Below are 16,842 nucleotides of genomic sequence, written 5' to 3'. Positions count from 1 at the left end.
CAGTCTTAAGTATAAATTCTGGCTTATTGGCAAAAAATAAAAAAGAAAAATAATTATTCCTCAGTTTGAAAATACAAATATTTGATCAGTATTTTCAGCATTAAATACAGTATTCAGATATTACTGATTGAGTTCAGTTACTAGCTTTTAAACTTTTTATTAGTTAGCCTGACACAATGACATTTAAAATATGGGGAACTTTGGAGATAAATAATACAGAGTGATTTAGGATTTTAGAACAGTACTAAAATGCATTCTGATGCACTGAAGGGCATCTGGAAGTTACACATTGTTTATAGATTTCTGAGTTTCTGATTGGAATCCAGGAGCCATGTATTTTACAAGCTTTGGAGGTAGGGTGGAAGAAAATACCTTCAGAGAACATTGGTAATTGGATTTCAGTTATGCAAGAAGGAGTCCTGGAAGTCTTTACAAATTCAGGAGTCCACCCAAACAGGCAGCTTGCAGGGTCAGTACTTGAGCCTGTCAGTAGGTAGAATAATCTCAGTCAATTGCACCAGCATCTTACTGGGAAATCATTCAGTGTGATTCTTTTGCTTCTGGGGACTAGGAGGGAGGAATATCTGCATTTGTATTACAGCTCTAGCTTGTTCTGTGGCATTAGTTTTCTCATTTTGAAAGCAGTCATAATATAGTCATAATGATCCACTCATTGTAGACTTCCTTCTTTTTCTCCCTTTGCTTCTTCGGTTATAGAATAAAAAAGCTGATTTGGTCATAGTACTTATGTATGTGATTTCAAGGACTTACTACCCATATTATTTAGAAATGTTTGTAATGACTGCAACAAAAAATAATACAACAGCTTTGTGATGATAAGGGTGATATGGGGCAGGTTGTCTGACAGAGGTGTAAAGACTTTCTTCTCTTGAATATCTTCAGGATAAGATTTTCCTCCGCTCCACAGACTCCAGTTTCGTGACCTGTGTTTGTGCCTGGGAAAGGATATGGTCCTGGTTTCGGTGGGGAAAGAATAGCTGTCATACTTAAATCACCTTCTCAATGTTGTCTCCTTGCTAGAAGGAAACCTGTGAGAAGTCTTAGTCCTCCTCCCACAGCCTCTCCTTGGCGAGCAGGAGGTCTGGCTACAATCAGGGGAAGGTTCTGGTGCTCAAGGGTCTCTCTTGAGTGTTCAGTACGATAAGGAACAATTCTCTGTTGCAGTGAACGGGTGAGTAAAAGCACGACACCTCTACAGTTAAATTTCATTATGGTATTTTTAAAAAGGAAGGAAGGTTTTGAAATACATATTCTTTTGGGGTTTTATTTTGGGGAGCTGTTATGAAAAAAGTAGCATAGATGATTGTGGGAGTAAAAGCACAGCATTAGCTCAAAGACTTGTGTTAAGCTCATTTTTCACATTGATTTTTGAATGTGAATAATATGGCATACCTTGAAATACTTTCAAAGGTATATATTTTACAATAAAAATGCTTAATGCTGTCCTGCAAAACTAAAACAACGTGCATCTGGTTTACACTTAGTTTCTGTCAAACCTTTTAGAGGGAATGCCAGTTCACATCTAAATACTCTTTCCTAGTGGAAGTTTGGAGACTGCTTTAAAGATGAGGGAAATAAATTGGGACTCATCTGTTCATTGACAAATGCATGCTCCAATGAATCACGTCATCTGACTTAAGTCCTTTTTTCTGCCTTACTAAAAACAAACTCATGCTATTTGTACTTAAGGCTCATACACACTGCACTCTGAATACTAAGTTGGAATGTATTTACAAATGTGAAAGAACCTGTGGTCCTTTCATGCATCAGGTTGTCATAGAAACTAATTAACTTTCATTTCTGTGTCAGGGCAAAGTAGTGTGATGCAGATGTAAATTGTAGTTCAGAAATCACCAGGATGAAACTAGAGAAAAAGAAAACATCAAAACCTTCAGAATTCCTGCAGGACATCGAGAATGCAAAACATGTGATGGGAAGTTACAGTGTTAAATGCCTCATTTCACCAGGTCTTTTTGCATAATCTGCTTCTTCAGAAGTGCTTGGAATGTTACTAAACTGACAAAACAGTATGGTTTATGTATATTGCGTTTATATATGTATGTTAAAATGGGTGTGTCCAGGGAGCATGTGTATGTGCACATGGAATAGTGAAATTCTGATCAAAATTGGTGTCTGAAATATAAATGGCACTTACAGACTACTAACTGCTAGAAAAAATTAAAAAACTTATAATGTAATCTTTGCTTTCTCAAATGAATTAAGCTGATTTCTCTCCAGTTAGTTTCTCTCTTTATGAGCCTTTACAATTTTACATGAAATGTGAATATATTAATATTTTAACTGTAAGAGGTATACTTTGACTGGCTTAAGTGGTAAAGGAATGTGATTACAAGATGATTTATTGGAAGTCATTAAAAATGATTTATTAAGAGAAAAATGTTATGTTACTATAGCCTTTTTTCCTCTGCTGAAGATGGGGTTATGCTGTCATTTTGTCTTCTTCAGAAGAGGAAAGCAGCCTGCAACAAATCAGGCAAGCATTTTGCTTTGTGGGTTACTGGCATGAATAGATGTGAAAAGAGAGTCCAGCTTGCTTTTACAACAGAGATGTAGCAAGCCTTGTGCTCTATCACAGATTTATGCTTAATGGGTCCCAGTCTCATGGGGAGACTCTGTGCATCCATCTGGGCCAGCAGGGCTGGGCAGCAATTCCATACACACTTCCAAGAGTGGTGGCCAGCCTGTGCCAGTCTCGTTCCTTTGCTGTTTGCTCAATTTTATGTGCTACCATTGTTTGTGGGGCTATGCTGTGAATCAGGTTAGTAATTGACCCAGATTAAAATATCTTTCTTCCCTCTCTCCCCTTTTTTCTCCTCCTTCAGCCCCTTGCCCAGTTCTGAGGAGGGCCATAGGAAGAGTAAGTTGGAGGGAAAGGATGGGCCTTTGATGACTGTAAAAGTGACGGCTTTCTTTAGATTACATTTCTTAGATGAGAAGTGGAAAAAAAGAAATCTGTGGGAAAAAAGAAATCTGCAGTGGAGTGGGTGCAAAATTTATGCTTTAATGAATACAAGACTTTTGCTCTTGCATGTTCTCCCAGCTTGGAGTGTGAACTTAAAACAGAATGGATAATATTGCACTTAGGGAAAAAAAAAGGACAAGGGGGGGATGTGCAATTATACAATTTTCCTATAGTCTATTCCTTCACACAGAAAGAAAGGGGGAAATATTTTTATAAATAGGAATCATGGCAAATCTAAAGACAGTCATAGAACTTGATTACCTTTTGGCTAAGACAAAAAATATGTGTAAATGGAAGGTACACGAATACTTCCCCACAAGAAAGAAAGAAAGAAAGAAGGAAGGAAGGAAGGAAGGAAGGAAGGAAGGAAGGAAGGAATTCGGAAGGAAGGAATTCGGAAGGAAGGAAGGAAGGAATTCGGAAGGAAGGAATTCGGAAGGAATTCGGAAGGAATTCGGAAGGAAGGAAGGAAGGAAGGAAGGAAGGAAGGAAGGAAGGAAGGAATTCGGAAGGAAGGAAGGAAGGAAGGAAGGAAGGAAGGAAGGAATTCGGAAGGAAGGAAGAAATTCGGAAGGAAGGAAGGAAGGAAAGAAAGAAAGAAAGAAAAAGAAAGAAAGTAAGTTAGTTTGGGGATTGATTATGTATTATCTCTTTCCTGCTCACTTTATTTGTTAAATAGGATTTTTTTTCCCTTCTGGCTACTCTGCAGTTTCTTGTTCTTATGAATAGCTTAGTTTCATTGTTTTGAAGTCAATGTACATTTCTTTTGAAACATGATGTAAAATGAGCTAGAGGAGAAGGAATTTATCTGTAAAGTATGTATTTCCCTTATCTTCTTTCATTGTGTGTATATATATGTTTCTATATTCAGGAAAGTCATTGGCAACTCTCCAGTTGACTTCAGCAGGATAAGACCTGGCAATATAATTAGGCATATATTATTAAATGGAGGAGTCGATGTGTCACAGAAGAGTAATATGTCGTTTGCTGTAGATGTTGTAGAAGGGTAATATGGAAAGAGATTTAAAGGAACAGCAGGCTAGATCTGTTGAAATTTTACCAGCATGACAATCAAGTAATGGCTGATGACAGACATTGCTTCCAATCAAAATCTTGTTGAACTTGGTCTATTCCTGTCTGGTTCCATAAATGAAATGACACATACCCTTGTACTCTGGCCCCTAACTTCTATGTCTATGTAAATGGTTAAAAAACAATGCTTAACTCTTGTGTCAAATACTAAGGGAATCCTGAAGCCAATCTGCTATTTACACCTCATGTAGGAAAATTTAACCCTCAAGGTTTTTTTGGGACCTTAGGTTCAAGGTCTGCAGCTGAGATATCTGAACCACCTGAGACTACAACTTCCAAGTTTAGACTTACTTAAATACTTATATATTCAATAGGAGAAGACAAAAATGACTATTATTACAATAGTGAAGCTTTAGGAATGTCCAGTAAAGAAGAGCCAGAGCTTTGGACAAACATATACTCTTCCCTGAATCTGTCCTGTGAGGAAGGAGCATCCAGGATGGCACTGGTGGCAATCAGGGGCTTGCAAAGCCATCAGACTCAGCGGTAACTAAGAGGGAGGAACAAGTTTTATCTTTAAAGAACTCTGCATAACAGGGTGGCGTGGCAACTGGGAGGTGAGAGCAGCAATCTTCAATATCTCTGTCACAGCAGTACTGCTTGCCATAAAATCTTACCAGGCAAGGCATTGCTTACATCTGTCTCAGAGAGTATAAAAGTCACGTGGCCTCATGCTGCATCTTTTGGTTTATTTCAATTTCTTTTCAGCAAACTAAGGGACTCATCAGTAACCTTTGTTCTCCTTCCTGCTACCCAGAGCAAATTAGATAGTTGTGGGCTGACTGGATAACTCCAAGGCATCCACAGGAAATTCACATTACTATCAAATTAAAGATTAATAAAAAAGAAGTCCTTTGTAAGAACGGCTGCAAGTGAATATGGTTTGATAGTGGGCACAAGCACCCGGTGGTATGTTGAATCTTCCCACAAGGCCATTTTACATAATTTATTAACAAGATCATTTTACTTTCTGATTTAAAAGATTTGTAACTATAAGCTCCTGTGTTTTCCCTGAACAAGTCACAATGCACACAGTAGGCAAAGTGTTAAAGGGCTAGGAAAATATTATTTCATCACTCCTGTTCCATTAGAATTCACTTGGGTGGCTGAGAAAATGGTTTATGGATTAGAGAGAGAAGAACAAGCTAAAACATTTCATACCTTCATCTCTGATAAATTCCCCAAACTCATTCTTTGCATCTGAGCCATAAATAACAACCATGCTTTTTGCTAAAAAGAGCTTTTTTCCTGTACCAGGTCTTTTGTCTTGGAGATGAATGCTATAATAAATTTGAAGTCTTAGGGGGGGCATTGTTTGAACTATAACATTATGGTTTACAACTGTTGCTTCTATTATGAGGAGGATAAAAAAGCGACTATGAAGCTTGATCTCTGTCACAGAAACAGATTAATATTTCAGCCTTCAGCTTAGGTCAAGTGTATGATTTTTCCCAAAAGCACCTTAGCAATTAATTATTATTCTGTTTGCATTTAAAATCTTACCCCTTTAACCATCTTTCAACCTTATCCAAATGTTATTCTTAGTTTAATTCTATACTGAATTATTTTTTTAAGCTTAAAAATTATGCTATAGGTCAACACAGGTAGGAAAGTTTTAGAGGAAAACATTTTTAGAAAGCAAATTAATCAAAAGGCATTTTGAGATATTCCTTCCTTACAAGTGGACAATATTTGTTTAAAAAATAAGAATACCCTTAATAATTTCAGTTGTGTTTTTGAGAAGATAAATGCAACAGCTCAAATGTTTGCATTAATAAACAAATGAAGCATGCATGTAATTATGACTTAGAATCAAGAAAATTGTTATGCCCATGAGCTCTAGGTTTCAGAGATTTGGTCAAAATAAAGATCTGTAAGAAGAAGGTAACTTTAAGAAGATAGACTTATCTTTTAGTTTCTACTGTGCTTCCCCTGCACAAGCTGAACTGCTTGAATTTGTAGCTTTCAATAACCTGGGTTTAGCACGCCTAGGAAAATTAAGATCAGGGTGAAGGCCCTTCTTCACCACCTTGCTCATCTACGGGTATGAAGTCAGGTCTGTTGTAGTAATACAAGTCTTCTGATTAAATATACCAAGAAATGGCAAAGAAGTGGTTCCTCTCAGTACCAGCGGCCCTTCTATGCCTCGTTGGTCTTGGTTATTCCTAACGACTACAGGTTTCTTTTTTTTGCCTATCAGGTCCACATTCCCTAATCACCTTGTGTGGATCTAGTCCTAAGAGTGTGAGCTTGCAATGTACTAGTTACTTCTTGTGGGAAAAGAGGGCTCAGTTTTGATGGAACTGGGGACGTTGGGCTGTCTGGAGAAGCTCTACTCAGAACTTCTCAGGTCAGCACTGAGTCTCATTCGGGTTTTAACGAGATGCTGAAGACAGCATGGATGGGTGCGTGCAGACATGAAAAATGCGACTTACATATTGCAATATTTTACGCCAAATATTTTTCAAAAGTGTAATCATGTTTAATTTCAGTTTCTAAGACATCAAGTGTTATCTCTTTTTCACCTACTTGATTGTATTGGTTGGTTATGTTCAGCTCCAGGATCACTTGTCCAAACGTGAACACCCTTATCCAAGCTCCCTTCCTTCAAATAAGTGGTTGTAGATCTAACAACTTTCTTGCCATTCGACTTCATGGAAACCCATGTCTTCAAGTCACTTCTTCTGTGTATCAGGACGTTTTATTTCAAAATTTGTTTGTCTGCAAGCACAAAACTAAGTTATCAACAACAATATCTTTGATATAACCAAACTTAATATTATCTAAATACACATAACTATAGCTAAGAGCAGAATAAAGGGTGTATGGAAAAAAAAAATATATGAAAAGTTGTATTGATTACATATTTTCAGAGATAATCCTTAGCTATAGAATGGAACATTTTGCATTCCTTGATGACATTTTACACTCATATATGGTCTCACATATCAAAGTTTCAAAAAGAGTGCAATAACCTGTCAAATTTGTGTTTAAGAAAAGACATTAAGAGAAAATGAAACAAAACTGGATTTTCCCCAACATTTTGAAAGGAATTTAAAAATCGGTGAATTTTTTTTTTAAAGTATGGTTATTTTTCATTAGTTTTTAAACTAATACTTTAAATTCTGTTTTGTTTCTTCATATGTATGTTTGTTGGTAGACAGTTTTCTATGTTAAATCTGTCAAAATATGTACATTTATTAGGGCTATAAACACATGGAGTATGGCAATAGAAACTATTATAGTGGAAAATATAATCAATGTTGTCTTTTCTGTGTAAGTTTTAAAGTTTATTGAATTTTTTAAAAAGTTGCAGTCATGTGGAGAAGAGTAGCCAGATTTCAAATAAGGGGCTGGCTGAAGCTGATATGCTGTACAACTACATGGACTTTGTGGGAGTTTCACCTTCACTTACCCCACAATCCAAGCTAGAACAGGGTGGATCCATCTCTTTTGCAGATATTTTTCTGAACAGCTTTCTTTTCTACATGGGGAAACACTTCATCCCTCTATTTATTGCTCTGTGAAACTAAAATAGATGTAAAATGAAATCTGATTTGGTTTGTAGTCATGCTTACAAAATCTTTTCGCCTTTTTAGATTCTCAGTGTATCCTTTATGATAATTTATTTATTCTTTTTCAAACAAAAATAGCACTTTTAGAATTACAAAGGAAGAATGCTTGAATATTTAAGGAATATGCTTTCTGTACTCAAGAAGTTTAAAACTGTGTAGGTAGTCCTAAACTTCATCTACTGCATTTCATGACAAAATGAATAGCTTTGTAAATATATTCCTGCTTAATTTTAATTCAAACTTAGTTTTGTTAATTTGAACAGCTTTTAAAAGTCTTTTATGTATATCCAGGTACATAATACAAAGAGAAATTTTGAATCATACCATAACCTGAAGTTCATTAAAGGAGTTACCTGGAAATGAATGAGGTATATTCCAGTTTTTAGTTTTGTTATAAGTCATAAATTATTTTTTTTCCTAGCATAGCCTTTTCATTCAGCAGTAGAAAAAAGGCAACTCAGAACTCCTGGCTTTGTCATTATCACATATTTTTGGAGCAAATATTGCTTTCAATTGACGAACTGTAATGCTTTTCTCCAGTGAAAATTCTACTTTTATCAGAAAGATCAGCATTTGTTTGAAACAATGTGTCAGGAGTCAAAAACCAAAGAAACCATTAAAAATGCCCTTTGCCTAGCCTTGACCTAATAGATACTATTATGTTTGAATATTCATACTTAAGATAAGGAAATTATGTTTAGCACTTTAAAGCATTCAAGATTTATTTCACCATTGATTAGCAAGAGTTGAGGGAACTGTGCCTTGACTAAAATCAGGCTCTTCTTGTAAAGCCTGTGATTTACAGATGTGAAATAGTAAACTGGCTTTGATTATTTTTTCTTTTCCATTTGAAATGCCATATATTTCTGAATCATAGTTAGGTATTGAAGTGGAAATCAAAAACTGAAAAATAATTTTTAAGGGATAAAAATGTATACAGAATAGCTGAAGAAATAAAGACAATGACAATCTTTGGGGGAATACTTGTGGTAAATGACTTCTTTCCTTTAATTCCTGTAGTGCATCCTTACTGATTGACATCTGAATGGCAGTAATTTGGGGTAATGGGTAGCTACTAATTGAGGGTGAGCTTCACTACTTTGCAGAAGAACATTCTCAAGACCTTCCAGTATAACACTCAAATCCTGTATTAAGTGCATAAATTGGTATAGGATTTTATGTTAGCCTTCTCTGTACGGGTTAATTTTATCAGGTCCCCTTATGACAGGCGCTAAAGTGTGCTTGAAAGATGTCTGTATACATATGGTAATTTCTTACTTGTGGCTCTCTTTTCTGTATTTATGCAGCGCGGTGTCTACAGGCATTATGGCCAAAGATACGTTTTCATTGTGCTGTTCTGTCAGTGTTTCTGTGACTACTTAGCTCTAAGAGTTTCAGATGGATATGCTTGCTGTTTCATTATCCTAAGAATTGCACAGTTGCAACCAGTAATGTGTATAGTTGCATAGATAACTATGTTACATAGATGTCCTAGAACATCACTGGGAGATAATACTGCTTTTTTGTCATTATAGTTCTCAGCCAGTTGACTTACTAAAGTTGCAGATTTAAAATCTGCCTCCTTAAAACATAGCCTCTGAAATACTGTAACTGGAGTTTTGGTGGGGTTTTAGTGTGTTGTTTGGTTTTGTTTTTTGCATCAGTTGATTGTAGTTGATGATGTATGAGGAAAAATAAGCTAGTTTGATTCCTAATTCCTAATGTTTTGCTGAGTTTGCAGGATGACTGCACAGAGCCTACACTAGTTCCTTGTAAGGGTATTTTTAGCGTTAAACCCTGGGTTAGTGTTGGGACATGTGGATGACATGAGAATGTGAGCAGGACCTGAGGAGACTGCTCGGTGAATATTTACTCTAGGGGGTTTAAATTTTATGTGATGACCTATGTGCGCTCTGCTCTGAGATCTCAGTATTTCTAGTGTTTCTCAAAGAGGCACTGGATATCTCCTCTGTGAACAGCTGATAGAAGAAAAGCCCATTTCATTCGTGTCAGAAAGAGAAAGAATGACAAAGAATATCCCCCTCCTCAGCTGAATGGTAGGGGGGAAGGAAAGGAGGAGGGCAGTGGGAAAGTTCTCCAGGAGCTGAGGGCAGGAGAAAGAAGAAATCTTTAAAAATTTTCTGAAGAGAGACACAAGATATAAACTTAGAGTAGTCCTCTTCCTGTTGTAAAAATTGTGGATAAAAAAGCTTGTCTACTTTAAAGATAACCCAAGTTAATCAAAATGTATAGAAAGGCTTTTATGACAAGCTTGCCTAAAATAGCAGGGAATAGCAATGCTGCTACCTACCTGCAAAGTATGTGTTGTTACCTCTGCCTTGTCTGAACTGGAAGAGGTTTGGGGTCCTGAAAGAACTGCTGCACAAAATATCCTGTTACATTTCTCTGCCTGTCTTGGGATATAATAAAGGTGCTGGCATCTTTCCGTATAAATATCCAGTACAAATACTGAGTTTGAGATTAGGGGAAAAAAAAAAAAAAGTACAGCAAAGTGGGGATGTTTTGAGACTTCATGAGTTTCCTTTTTCAAAAGAGTAACAGTTTTATTAAAAGAGCGCTAAGTCAATCAAAGTGCAAAGCTGGTCTCGAAAGATGTCAGGGATGCTAAACTTTAATGTGGCTTGTGGACATTTACTGTCCCTCATCTTGATCCAGTGAGTAGCTGAACCAAGCCCAGTAACTGGTAAGAAAACAAAGGTATTTTTTACGATTGAAGAATAATTGGAAAGAGGAAAAGGTTCAAGTGAGTAATAATAAAAAAGCCCCTTCTTGTGAATCTGCCCGGGAACCCTTTTTTTAGCGTTATTAGCAGACAGGCCTGTGTCCTTTCCTTTGATGACGGTAACAAGTTCTATGACATTGCCACTTTGAGTTCTTGCTTCATTAGATTGGGTGACTGTTTATTTGAAATTGTAATGAAATATTTACTTTATAGAGCTATAAGGATTAGCGGCGATAATTGAGTGAGGCTGATCCGGAGCTTTCAGTGTAATAGGGCCCCCTTGTTTGAATACAGAGCGCGGGGAGAATGGAGGGGCGAGGGAGCGCGTTTCTGCCTGTCACTTTCCCTCTACATGTTGCTTTTTCTCCCGGAGATAAGTGGGCCTAATGCTGAACAAATACGGGAAATCGGGAGCCACTGAGAATCATTCGCCTCTCGCTTTCCCATGGCAGCGTGATAGACGCCCGCTCAAAAGAGCCCCCCTCCTCTCGGGCCGGCGACGAGCCTGTCACCGCCAGCAAATCCAATCGCGGAGCGGCCGGGGCCGGCGGGGCCGGGGCGAGGCGGAGGGCGCGGGCGGAGCAGGGAGCCGGGCCGGGCCGGCCGGGGGGGCGGCGGGCACCTGGAGCCGGGATAGGCCGCGCGGTGCCGCCGCATTGTGCCGGGGAGACGCGCCGCCATTTGCAGAGATAATGGGAGAAATTAATGCAAATGAGTGAATGGAACGAAGCGCATTTTCATGCAGATCGGAGGGGCTCGCGCGGGCTGCTTGATAACAAGTCGCGGGGAGAAAAGGCCGACATTGTGAGGACTCATTTTTTCCCCATTTCTTCTCACTAGTGCCTCATAAGGGCCCTTTGTTCTCTAAGTAACTCTTTCTAAACTATTGACATTGCTCATTTATGTGAATTTCAGATTTTTTCCCCCCTTTCTTCGGCCCCGTCCCACCCCCCCAAGTAGCCTTGGGTGATCTGGGAAAGCGTTAATTGCGGCAGGACAATGACCGGGCTGGAACGGGAACTGCGATCATTAAGTGCAATGTTGCAGTTGTCCGTGCCTCATTATAACGTGCAGACAAGGCAATAAAATGCGTGTTTCACAAACAAATCTTTTAACGAGTGGAGTTCAAGAGCCTCCAGCTGTCCAGATTTACACCTTTTTTTCCTTTTTTTTCCATACTTCCCCTCCCAATCGTTACTGCAAATAAACTTTATGCCATTTTAGAAGATGCATTTCTACAGCAACAAACTTCCTGCGTTCAGAAATAACTTTTCACTGCTTCTTTCATTAACCAAAAAAAAAAAAAAAAAAAAAAAAAAAAAAAAAAAGAAAAAAAGTGTGTTCTTTCAAGTTTCTTAAAGAAACCTATGTTGCTCCAAAGAAAAATAAACTCTCCAGTCCTTTCCACGGACACATCCCGTAGCTTTGCGCTTCCTTTGTGGAATTTTGGAGTAGGTTAGATTTTAAGATTTGGAGCAGTTGACTTTGTATTTTCCTCAAGCAAGTGCAACTTTAAAGATGGAAAACACTGTTGCCGACTTCATACGCTTGTTTATTTTTGAAGCCTTAAAAAAAAGAAAAAATCAGAAGGAAGAGTAGCTAAATAATCAGATGTAAAGGTCATCCAGTATAAGTACAGCTGGGAACCGGTGAACTATCGGACCCAAGAGTAAAGCAGCCAGAAAGAAAAAAAAAAAAAAAAAAGGTAACAGATTCAGCATTGTCCAAAAGTTCCAGACCAGTGATTAATGTGTGAGATAATGGACTTGGGAAATGAGTAAACACTCCCGTGCTCCCTGCTTTGTGCTTGAATGACTTGATGACAAGGGCAGAGCAAGGTGAGAATTTAAACAGGACTACAGGAAAAGAGACAAAGCCCTGCGACAGCAGCCCGGGCGGGAGCGGGGTGGCGGGGGGGGGTCACTGGGTGCCTCGTCCCCGCAAAGAGCGCTCGGAGCCCCGAGACAGTCCCCGGGACAGTCCCCAAAACGCGAGCTTTTTAACTTCACGGGTTTTTAAAAGGCGCAATAACGAGACAGTGGGTTTTTTTTGTTTTTGTTTTTGGTTTTTTTTGGTTTTTTTTTGTTTTTTTAAGAACTTGTATTTGGGCTAAACCCAATCTTGCAATCATCAGAGGTAATACTCGTTTTAAAACTTAAGCTAGAACTAGGCATGGTTTCTCTGAATCATGATAGGTTGATAGGTTTCACTTTCCCTAGATTTATGTTCTACTAAAGAACTCCTAAATTATGTTTTAACTTTATATGTATGAGGATGCATTATGAGTTACTTTGATGAAAAATGTACTTCATGTGCAGTTATGTGATGTTGCATCTGATGAACTTCCCTAAACATTTTCTGTACTCTTCTGCAGAGGTGATGTTTTATTAGTCCATGGCATACAGATAAAGTACCTCTGTCTATTCAGGAATCACTAAAAGCACAAAGGTGATTTCTAACAAAGCAATACTTTGTACCAATTACAATAGTTAACAAATCTTGGACTTTTGTCTAGATTGGGTTTACTGCTGCTAATGAAGGTGGAGTCTTCTGTTTTTCTCACTTTTCTATGTTCTGATACATCTTAGGTCTTTTTGCTCATTTAGGATTTAGACCTTATAATACTTATCATCATGTTCATGTTGCTGGTAACCTGTTGATTTTTTAAACTATAGCTACTTAAGGAAAAAACGTGAGATTTAAGAAACTTTTTTCCTTCATATTGTTTTGTGATTATATTGTATTTCAGAGATGTTGGTTAATTTTAGGAAAAATGGTTTTTTGAATATTTGTGTAAGAATTTCAACAGTTTAGGCTTCACGGAGGTGTCAATTATATTGACCCAGATTTATTACATTACTGACTTGCCATCAGAGTGCCCCAAAGCCATAGTCATAGGTCTCGTTCTGAGGGCTGTACAAAACCTAAATGGCTTATAATATAAGGGAAGAATCCTGATGGATAAAAGATTTTTTTTGCCTTTTTAATAACTGACACTATGTTCTAATTGGTCTTTTAGAGGATTTGCAAGTCTTTCAAGGAGTATTATTTCTTGTTTAAAAATATCCATGTTAACTTGGCACACATGCTGCATTTAATCAACCTATACAGATTGTGGGAAAGTTCTTATAATTTCTTGTAAAATGGGTTTTATGGTATTTTGAACAGTATAGAACAAAGGAAATGGGACCAGAAAGGTTCTGTTACAGTAGCTCAGGGTCCATAAAGCTATAAACCTAATGCAATCCACATTTAAGCAGTTAGGTATTTTCCTAAATGCAGTACAAAATTCTCAGCTTATAGTGAGAGACTTTACTACTGTGTAAATAAATATTACTGCTCTAGGTTTTTCTTCAGTCTTTGGTTTCTTCAATCCAGGTTTCTTCGATCTTTGAGCTGAATATGTGTGAATTCAGCCTAAGAGTGGTTAAATGGAAAAAGTGTGTTCATCATGAAAAGCTTCTCATTATTCAGGAGTTTTTTTCCCCCCTTTCTATTCACTCTTCAATTTAGAAGTTGAACAGATAATAAATTTTGATGTAATACTGTGCAACACATAACAGAGTCCCTTCCTCACTGTACAGTATTTTGTGAGTTAGTTTGCAACTCACTGATGTCTGTGTATGAATGTAACTTCCACCAGTCTTCAGTGGATGTCTATACCACATATGTATGCATGTATAATGTACCAGCTTTGTTGATTGTCTTGCATGTTCTGTCAGCCCCACCATCTTTCCCCTTTGGGACAGGAAATTTGCTGTTTGAGCAGCACCCAAAACCTGGGCAAGGCTGTGCTGCAAAACAGAAGGAGCAAGTGTATAATTAGGGCCTCAGTCCCTTTAATGGTGTTGCTGCCTTGAAATATATCTAGATTTTCTATTGCAAATTAGGAAGATAAAATTTTAAGTAGCCTGATAAATGGACTTGAAGGTAACTTTTGCTCTCTTCTATGGGCCAGATTTCTTGGATGCTACTAATAAAAGCATGCATGAAAAAAGTCAGTGAGTGACTTGAAACTTGCTAGTCCAGTCAAATGCATTTTGGGGTGAGATCAGGTGCTTGCTCATATGTCATCAAATAATCAGTCTTTCAATGACAGTATATTTACTTTTTGATATACTTTCTGATTATATTAATCTGCTGTTTATTTCTTAATGTGAGTTCAAATCCTGTTACTTTATACTGATTATTTCTTTCATATTACATTTCACACCAATTTAAGCCTTCCACTTAGAATGTTAAGTTGGTGCTTCTTTCCTCTTTAAGTAATGCGTGCACAACTGCATATACAGAGTTAGAGAATCTGGGTACCTAATTCATCATCATGCCCTCATTTGTACGTCCAGAAAGTTCATGAAAGAGGACCAGCATTGCAAATAGGTCATTGCTTCCATGGCTGCCACTTACAAGGTAACTTCTGTGTTTTGAGTCACTATCAACTGAGGCCAGAATAAAGCCTGAGAAGTAATTTTCTTCTGGTGGGTTTTCTGCATATGAATTCTGTGGTGATTTTGTTGTAGTTTGCCTTCCTTAGTTTTCAAATCCTTTTCCGTGAAACTCGCTTGTGGGGACTTCTGTTGTAGTTTGTATCCTCCTGTCCTGGAGAGACAGCTGAAAAATGTGAGCTCTAAAACTCACATTGTTGTACATAATTGTTCATTCGAGCTGCAGAACTTCTCAGTTCACCTAGATTTGATCCAGTTTCATATGAGAAGTTACAGTTGTGATGCCTTCCTATAGGTTACTCTGGCAGTTTACACTGTTTGTCACAGTTACTGCTCTGGTGATGGTCTGCAGTATGTAGTTATGTATCTATAAGCCAGTTTGGTCCTGTTTTTTCTTGCTGTAATAAAATTTTCTCTTTCAACTTGTCATACTACAGTTAATTTTCACGAAGTCCTTTTAACTGCACATTAGGAATTATTTGATATTAACTATATACTTCATTAATTTTAAAAATTGATTTTACATGGCATGGTAATTTCCACATTGTACCTTTAAGCAGTGTTACCTTTGCAAAAAATGGGAAAGAGAGGGAGAGAGAAAAAAAAGATGTAAGATGTCACATAATTTGTAGGTACTCTTGAATGTAACAGAAGTTTAAAGTAGTCTAAAGTTTGACTTCGCTAGTTTATGCTGGAAAAAAGAACAATCAACAGGAAATAAAGACAGCTGTCAAACAACAGGACTAATTCATTTGATCATTTGAGTTAGCTTTCACATTGTCAGAGGTAAAAATAGCTATGTTATTTTACCTGTCCAACTGTACCCATTAGGTGGTGTTCAAGACAGGCATTTATGGCATTATCAGAGTAGAATAAAGTCTAATATTATTTCTCAGATGAGAGAATTTTTTTTCCCCATTAGTTTTCTTCTGAGAATACTGGGGAAGATTCAAAGCAAACACATATCTGATAATGTCTATTTTAGAGTTTCTTTCTGCTAGCCTTAGATATATTATTTTTACCAAGGCATGCTATTTGTTTTCTATTTTGAAAGCTACAGTAGTTGCTATAAAAAGGTTAAATTTGCAAGGACTTATCACACAGCAGTAACTGAGAGCTCCCACTCATTTCCTATTTGAAGTACAGGGGAAAAAAAACCCTGTGTGATTGCTGTTGGCAAATGAAGGCTTTTAAAATGGTACCCGCTGTAGCTTCAGTAAGAAATGTTCCTATGTCTTCATAGAAAAAGGGGAGAGAAGGGGCAAACCGACTTACTAAGAAATGTTTGATTGATATGTAAAGTTATCTGTTCCTGAAGAAAGCTATTCCTGAAGGAACTGCACAGCATACATAAATCCCGTTACTTCTCTGTCTCCAGATATGTTTGTCATTGTGCTTGTGGTGCACATAGGTAGATTAATAGATACATACATAGAATCCTACGTACTTACTGCTTTAAGCTATTGCATGTTCAAACAGATGTTGAAGCCAAGATTATCCTTTTTTTTGCATGTGCTAGTAGTGTGCAAACCTTTTAAAGGCATCTATGAATTATTACTTTGGTTCAGCATGAGTGCAGTAAGAAGAAATGTACCTCATCTGTAATACACTGTGTAGACTAATATCAGCTTCTTTTTTTCTTATATTGCAGTGAGATATTGATCTGGTAAAATGGTACCATATTGGAGCTGTCTGTTGTGGTATTCATCATGCTGTCACATCCCTAGTGCCTTGGAGTTATTGAAAAGCGGAATTGAGGGAGTTCTGTCATTGTGTGTTGCAATCCATTCATAAGGAAGTTCACTAAAACATCTGAAGTAGTGTTCTTGCTTATTTATTTATTTACATCTAGTGAGAACCATTTCACTTCTTTGAGGTACAGAACCCTCCTATTTCAGGCACAGGGACATTGATAGGCTTGGTTACCTCTCCTCAGATGTCTTTCTCTTGTGTAACATTTGTTCTTTAGTCAAAGCTCACACC

General features: G+C 37.5%; 1 protein-coding gene across 4 annotated transcripts in view; it reads left to right on the top strand.

Annotated features, from left to right (window-relative positions):
- The window catches only part of DACH1 (dachshund family transcription factor 1), a gene marked incomplete at its 5' end in the record, with an annotated part of 353,184 nt that overhangs the window by 80,823 nt on the left and 255,519 nt on the right, over positions 1–16,842 (top strand). The gene's annotated exons all lie outside the window — the stretch shown is intronic.

This window comes from Coloeus monedula, assembly GCF_965178545.1.
Source record: "Coloeus monedula genome assembly, chromosome: 3".
NCBI classification, from domain to species: Eukaryota; Metazoa; Chordata; class Aves; order Passeriformes; family Corvidae; genus Coloeus; species Coloeus monedula.
This window is presented reverse-complemented; position numbering and strand designations above follow the sequence as displayed.